Source organism: Salmo salar, chromosome 25, assembly GCF_965601325.2.
Source record: "Salmo salar chromosome 25, fSalSal1, whole genome shotgun sequence".
NCBI classification, from domain to species: Eukaryota; Metazoa; Chordata; class Actinopteri; order Salmoniformes; family Salmonidae; genus Salmo; species Salmo salar.
In genome coordinates, this window is record NC_138315.1 from 25,530,481 (window position 1) to 25,538,779 (window position 8,299).

Genomic DNA, 8,299 nt, shown 5'->3' on the forward strand with positions numbered 1-8,299 from the left:
TTTTAAATATCATTATCTTTGTTTTGGCAAGGAAAATATCGGTATCGGCCACAAATGTCATATCGGTGCATCACTGCTTTTTAGTTTTTTCCGCATTGTTTGTAACTTGTTTTGTACATAATGTTGCTGCTACCATCTCTTATGACTGAAAAGAGCTTCTGGACATCAGAACAGCGATTTCTCACCATGAATTGGACAAATAATTTTTCTTTAATGAGGGATTTACTCCAGACACCCGAACAGGCCCTCATCCCCGTCATTCGAAGGAGAACGAGACTAAGGTTTTGCGGAAGGAGATTGGGGTGCCTTGTGAGAATCAGGCGATGAGTGGCTGATCTGCCTTTGCCATCGGTACTATTAGCCAACGCACAATCGCTGAATAATAAAACTGACAAATTAAAAGCACGTATATCCTACCAATGGGACATTAAACTTATCTTATGTTTCACAGAGTCGTGGCTGAACGACGACATGAATAACATACAGCTGGCGGGTTATACACTGTACCGGCAGGATAGAATAGCAGCCTCTGGTAAGACAAGGGGTGCCGGTCTATGTATATTTGTAAACAACAGCTGATGTACAATATCTAAGGAAGTCTCGAGGTTCTGCTCGCCTGAGGTAGAGTATCTCATGATAAGCTGTAGACACACTATCTACCAAGAGTTTATCTATATTCTTTGTAGCTGTCTATTTACCACCACTAACCGATGCTGGCGCTAAGACCACACTCAATGAGCTGTATACGGCCATAAGCAAACAGGAAAATGCTCATCCAGGCTACCTCTGGCGAGCACATGGAGGGCTGTGCGGCCCCCCAAAGAAATGCCACCCCACACCATGACTGACCCACCGCCAAACCGGTCATGCTGGAAGATGTTGCAGGCAGCAGAACGTTCTCCACGGCGTCTCCAGACTGTCACGTCTGTCACATGTGCTCAGTGTGAACCTGCTTTCATCTGAAGAGCACAGGGCACCAGTGGCGAATTTGCCAATCTTGGTGTTCTCTGGCAAATGCCAAACGTCCTGCACGGTGTTGGGCTGTAAGCACAACCCCCACCTGTGGACGTCGGGCCCTCATACCACTCTCATGGAGTCTGTTTCTGACCGTTTGAGCAGACACATGCACATTTGTAGTCTGCTGGAGGTCATTTTGCAGGGCTCTGGCAGTGCTCCTCCTTGCACAAAGGCGGAGGTAGCGGTCCTGCTGCTGGGTTGTTGCCCTCCTACGGCCTCCTCCACGTCTCCTGATGTACTGGCCTGTCTCCTGGTAGCGCCTCCATGCTCTGGACACTACGCTGACAGACACAGCAAACCTTCTTGCCACAGCTCGCATTGATGTGCCATCCTGGATGAGCTGCACTACCTGAGCCACTTGTGTGGGTTGTAGACTCCGTCTCATGCTACCACTAGAGTGAAAGCACCGCCAGCATTCAAAAGTGACCAAACATCAGCCAGGAAGCATAGGAACTGAGAAGTGGTCTGTGGTCTCCACCTGCAGAACCACTCCTTTATTGGGGGTGTCTTGCTTATTGCCTATAATTTCCACCTGTTGTCTATTCCATTTGCACAACAGCATGTGAAATTTATTGTCAATCAGTGTTGCTTCCCAAGTGGACAGTTTGATTTCACAGAAGTGTGATTGACTTGGAGTTACATTGTGTTGTTTAAGTGTTCCCTTTATTTTTTTTGAGCAGTGTATATATTTGATTTGTTTAACACTTTTTTGGTTACTACATGATTCCATATGTGTTATTTCATCATTTTGATGTCTTCACTATTATTCTACAATGTAGAAAATAGTAAAAAATAAAAAAAATATTTTTTTTGAGCAGTATATTTGATAGAGAGGTGTTTAAAAAAGTATGGTGTGATTCCAGTGTGAACATACAAATATTTGTTTTATTTTTTATAAAATCCTCAAAATTGACCCGAGGACATGGAAGTGGCCGTAGTTGCAGAATCACCCATCTAGCAATTTACCTTGGCTCATTGCAACCACAAGGTCTTTTTGATGCTGCACTCGCGTAACAGGGGTTCAGCCTGCCACGCAGTTTCCTCATGGATTGCAATGTAATCGGCCATAATCGACATCCAAAAAGGCTGACTACCGATTGTTATGAAAACTTGAAATCGGTCGACCTCTAGTTGTTATGACAGTGTGCATTTGGATGTCAAATTACTTTTGGTCTTTTGGCAGTGAATAGCTGAGTCGGCGATAGTAAATATCCTTCATCTTATGTCTATAATATATACAGGACCTTTATAACAGTCACCTGGGATCAACTACTTCATCGGAACCAGTATCTTTCATAGCAGAACTTCAAACATACAGTAGCTACTGATATTCAAGGGTAGAAACTAGAATCATTGTGTGGACTTTCCCTTACTGTTGTTAGGCAACTTGTGACACAGAAGACCCTATGCCATAAACATAAAAAGTTGAGTCCTGAAACAAAGCAGCGCACAATTCTCCTTTGTATGAAGGAAGCACAGCGACAACATATTGGGTTAGTAAGGTCCCAGACAAAAAACACAGACAGCATGAGACCCAGACCCTGGCTGCAACTGAAGCTTCATTAAAAATGCAGACCTAACCCAATTCTGGTTTATGTTTTTGGGCCCTTGCCTTCTGCAAAGCATTAGTTTTTCATGCTCCAAAATTCCAAGTTCCTATAGAGTGCAAGCCTGGCCCTGGATCCAAAGGGAATTCCAGCAGGAGGAAAAGCAGAGAGACTTCCCAGAGATTCTCCTGTCTTGTTTCTCAGAGAACAACAGGGGCTTTTTAGGCTTTAAAGTAGATGGCGTGTAGGCTAGTAAGACATTTCAATCTCTATTACAAATCTGTGTGTGAGTGTATTTCATTCCGGGATATTTCAAAGGGGATGCAATGTAAATACATTATTCTGGCGTGAAATCACATTCTTATGCATAGTGGACTGAAGTGTGGAGCAGTGCAAGGGCAGTAACATTGATAGCCTAGTCTAGTAAGTGCATGAAATCTCCGAAAAGACATCTGCTTTTTTTTTTAAAAGAGTTACACTTGTTTTTTTCCACCGTTGTCCTACAACTTTCAATGTATGTACCGCTATCTTAGTGTTGAGTTCTGTTCGAGCGTACTGACCACATATGTTCGAAATCACGAGAGTACATTCTTAATTAACAATACAAAATCGCCCCAGATTTGGACAAGGTGAGACGAGTAACAAAAGTAGACCGACCCGCTCCCGGTAGTAGCCTACCACTTCTCTTTTCCCCTCACACGAAAAAGAACAAGAGTTCAGGAATGGTCGAAGCGATTCTGAGTGAAAAGTACAAAACCATCACACATACAAGCTACACGTATCCTATTCAAAGTCAAACAAATGCAAGGATGCTTGAAACATTTAAGGGGATAGTTAAACGCCAAATAAAGATTTCACGTGGCATTAAAATTTCACAAGTAATACAAATCAGCTAAAAAAAATTTACCAGAATATGCTAGTGCTATGTGAGGATCTTGAACATTAATGCCACCAGTCTCATGAGCTTTTGTGTAGGCTAAAGAACGAACGGGTTGCATGGCCATGTATATGAATGGGCAAATAGCCTACTGATTAGACACATTTTGGAAAGGAGAATTCTAGCTATTAAAAAAAATGTCAGATTATGCAACCAACGCTGAATTGTCAATTAAAGTAACACCAACAAGTGATAGGCTTGCAAAAAGTTGCAAACAGTGGCTAGGCTAGAACTTATTGTGTTAATCTACTCAAGACAGTGTGGAAAATGTTGAGAATAAAACTACTCTACTTGCCTCCAAATTGGAAATGTTGTCCCCTAAATACACTCTGGAGGACAATGTAGAATCCCGGAGATATCTCTTCAGATGAAAAACGTTTCCTCTATCCCTGAATTCTGCACGCGTCTCTCATCCGGCTATGAGGACTTCCACTGGAGCACTAACTGATAGGGACTACGGGCATAGGGAGTGGCTAGCTGCACACGTGCTGCTACGCGCCATTCAATCACCTTAGGTGAGATTTTAAGAGAGAAAAAAAACTGCCTAAACTCTTCAAAACGGAGTCTGAGTCTCAGCATCATCATAACTATCATAACTCATTGCCAGGATGAGATGAAGGCATTTGACAGTGCAATACCGCCCTCTTGTGACAAAACAAACAAACAAAAACTGTGGGGAGCCGAAATTGGGTATCGCGTCATCAGTTCCTCTTATGTTTGTCATTGCAAACCTTAGAGGGCCATTTATAATTTATCAGAGTCCAGATCAACTAGCCCATTACAGCTAACGTTTTTTTATTTAGATTGTTTAGCCCATAGATATTGTTGAATTTTTTTTGTCAGATCTATACACATTAGACATGGCAAAATGTATAGAATTGCAAGAAAATGTGCTTTAAAACGGCTAAATGTTCTTTGCACCCCATTACAAAATCTGTAGGAATGCAGGAAATAAGCTTTAAACCTGCAAAAATCTCTCCACCAACAGGAGGGGTGAGAACAGTTTGTGTCATAAGCAGTGCTTGTACCAATAGAAATAGACGTGGGAGGAGCAGGATGTTCCCCAATGCTGAAAAGGGGCACCCAGTTTAAAAGTTTGGGAAACCCTGCTCTAATCTCACATTGGTGGAATTGCAATAAGCAAACTCAAATTATGGAATGATGCACCTATTCTATTCCATTCTATACTATGCTCCAAAATATTGATACGGACAGTTAGCCTACTCTAGTTCAAATAAAATCAAAGTCTATTTGTCACGTGCGCCGAATAACAGAGTTGACGTGCAGCTATTTGGTCTCTCATCCAGGGTTTTAACCAAAACCAGCCCTGCTTAGCTTTTATATGTGTCACTGACGATTAGCAATGTGCTATGTTGAGAATGATTATTAAGAAACCTCTTCATAACTAAATATATTCACTGTTGCTATTGAAGTCATTCCAAAGAATATGTTCAACAGAGCAAATCAAATCAACGTTTATTTGTCAAGTGCACCGAATACAACAGACCTTACGGTGAAATGCTTACTTACAAGCCCTAACCAACAGTGCAATTTATAAGCGAGACTTAACAGTAGCGAGGCTATATACAGGTGGTACCGGTACAGAGCCAATGTGTGGGGGCACCGGTTAGTCGGGCTATTTGAGGTAATATGTACATGTAGGTATAGTTAAAGTGACCATGCATAGATGATAAATGTCACGACACAATGCAAATAGTCCAGGTAGCCATTTGATTACCTGTTCAGGAGTCTTATGGCTTGGCAGTAAAATCTGTTGAGAAGCCTTTTGGTCATAGACTTGGTGCTCCGGTACCACTTGCCATGTGGTAGCAGAGAGAACAGTCTATGACTGGGGTAGCTGGGGTCTTTGACAACTTTTAGGTTCTTCCTCTGACACCGCCTGGTGTAGAGGTCCTGGATGGCATCCAGCTTGGACCCAGTGATGTACTGGGCCGTATGCACTACCCTCTGTAGTGCCTTGCGGTCGGAGGCTGAGCGGTTGCCGTACCAGGCAGTGATGCAACCAGTCAGGATGCTCTCGATGTTGCAGCTGTAGAACCTTTTGAGGATCTGAGGACCCATGCCAAACGTTTTCAGTCTTCTGAGGGGGAATAGGTTTTGTTGTGTCCTCTTCACGACTGTCTTGGTGTGTTTGGACCATTCTAGTTTGTTGGTGATGTGAACACCAAGGAACTTGAAGCTCTCAACCTGCTCCACTACAGCCCTGTCGATGAGAATGGAGGTGTGCTCGGTCCTCCTTTTCCTGTAGTCCACAATCATCTCCTTTGTCTTGATTACGTTGAGGGATAGGTTGTAATTCTGACACCACACGGTCAGGTCTTTGACCTCCTCCCTATAGGCTGTCTCGTCGTTGATCAGGCCTACCACTGTAGTGTCGTATGCAAACTTAATGATGGTGTTGGAGTCGTGCCTGGCTATGCAGTCGTGGGGGAACAGGGAGTACAGGAGGGGACTGAGCACGCACCCCTGAGGGGCTCCGGTGTTGAGGATCAGCGTGGCAGATGAGTTGCTACCTACCCTCACCACCTAGGGGCGTCCCGTCAGGAAGTCCAGGATCCAGTTGCAGAGGGAGGTGTTTAGTCCCAGGATCCTAAGCTTAGTGATGAGTTTTGAGGGCACTATGGTGTTGAACGCAGAGCTGTAATCAATGAATAGCATTCTCACGTAGGTGTTCCTATTGTCCAGGTGGGAAAGGGCAGTGTGGAGTGCAATAGAGATTGCATCATCTGTGGATCTGTTTGAGCGGTTTGCAAATTGGAGTGCATCTTGGGTTACTGGGATAATGGTGTTAATGTGAGCCATTACCAGCCTTTCATAGCACTTCATGGCTATGGACGTGAGTGCTACTGTAGTCATTTAGGCAGGTTACCTTAGTGCTCTTGGGCACAGGCACTATGGTGGTCTGCTTGAAGCATGTTGGTATTACAGACTCAATCAGGGACATGTTGAAAATGTCTGCACATGCCCGGAGCACACGTCCTGGTAATCCGTCTGGCCCAGCGGCCTTGTGAATGTTGACCTGTTTAAAGGTCTTACTCACGTCGGCTACGGAGAGCATGATCACACAGTCATCCGGAACAGCGCATGCTCTCATGCTGCCTCAGTGTTGCTTGCCTCGAAGCGAGCATGGAAGTGATTTAGCTCGTCTGGTAGGCTCGTGTCACTGGGCAGCTCGCGGCTGTGCTTCCCTTTGTAGTCTGTAATAGTTTGCAGACCCTGCCACATCCGACGAGTGTCGGAGCCGAGGTAGTACAATTCAATCTTAGTCCTGTATTGGCGCTTTGCCTGTTTGATGGTTCGTCGGAGGGCATAGCAGGATTTCTTATAAGCTTCCGGGTTAGAGTCCCACACCTTGAAAGTGGCAGTGGTACCCTTTAGATCAGTGCGAATGTTGCCTGTAATCCATGGCTTCTGGTTGGGGTATGTACGTACAGTCACTGTGGGGACAATGTCCTCGATGCACTTATTTATAAAGCCAGTGACTGATGTGGTGTACTCCTCAATGCCATCAGAAGATGGCATAGTTTCAAGTAACATGATGTGTAGGATCTATTATATTCTATCAAAATATCAAGTGTGACAGTTACTCTAGGTGAAAGTAACATTTATAGGATCTAATGCTTTTATATTCTACTATATTTCTATTATATTCTATTCATTATATACCATATTAAACCAAAATATCAATTGAGTGATATGGAATGTTTCTGGAATGGGACTTTCTAAATTGTATTCCAATCTTACTGTCTGTGCACATAATGTAAACTTATAGAAAGAAAATTAGGAAGAATATAATTGAGCAGCCTAAAAATCTACCCCCTTCACACACGCATACATTGGCAGGTGATACCAAAGATTTGTATAACTAACCCAAGATAGACCACTGCCTGTCGTTTCCAACGGCAGCAAATGAATCACAGTGGGCAGGACAAGCAAGGAGGCGGTCAGAGCCAAGCAAGAGCTAGCGAGATCCTATTGTCGTGTTCTAGCATATTTTTGCATATTTCCATTAGGGAACGCCTACTCTGTGAAACGCGCGTGTGCAATAACTCAATCGGGCCTTGCACTCCTTTTAAACAACGCAATTTTTTTTTAACTTTGGCAAAGGTTAAAGTCTACAAAACGTTGATCACTCTGTTCGTAAAAGACTGCAGTTTTTGGAACATAAAACTGTATTGAGATCAAATGTTTCGTTGATGAAATAATGTGCAGAATGTCGGGCAAAATCCATCTCGCTCCGTCTTCTCCCACTGCCGGTCACTCTTCCTCTCATCACCATATTTGGTGGTAGGTGGAAACGCCTACCGGATGCTTCAGATGTATACGTCAGGTGAAACATCAGGATCATTCTTCTATCTGTAGTGATACTTGTGGGTGCGTTCGTAAATTCACTCTGGCTATCTACTCAGATTTCAGACCACTCTCGTCTCTGTGCCAGAGCGCAAAACAACTGACGAATTTACTAACACTCAACACCCGTTGAATATGGCCCGTGTCAGTAAAGCGTAAGTCCATTGTTGACAGCAGCACAGTTATAGTCACCAACGCTCTGGATAACATGAAAACAGCTCTGCTTGGGCGAGTAAACTAGTCAGTGAGGTGTTCTTTCATTTGTGTCTGGAAGTAGCTAGCAAGCATCGGCGCTTGACTGTCGTTGTGAGGTCAGAACGCTCGGATCAACCCTACTCCACCGCCAGATAACGAAAATCTCTGAATTTACGAACGGACAATCTGACAACGCTATGAATTTTCGACAATTTGACAACGCTCTGGCGTA

At 43.8% G+C, this 8,299-nt stretch overlaps 1 protein-coding gene across 5 annotated transcripts in view; it reads right to left on the reverse strand.

Moving 5' to 3' along the window:
• Positions 1–4,040, reverse strand: part of LOC106586439 (unconventional myosin-Ib) — a 142,835-nt gene extending 138,795 nt beyond the window's left edge. For 3 of the 5 annotated variants that reach the window (XM_082969042.1, XM_045707713.2, XM_082969040.1), the window contains exon 1: positions 3,797–4,039. The gene's annotated coding sequence lies outside the window, so the exon portion shown is untranslated. Of the gene's footprint in view, positions 1–3,796 lie in introns of all 5 variants that reach the window. The other 2 variants (XM_082969041.1, XM_045707708.2) reach the window with 1 other exon arrangement.
• Between the last annotated feature and the right edge of the window lie 4,259 nt (positions 4,041–8,299).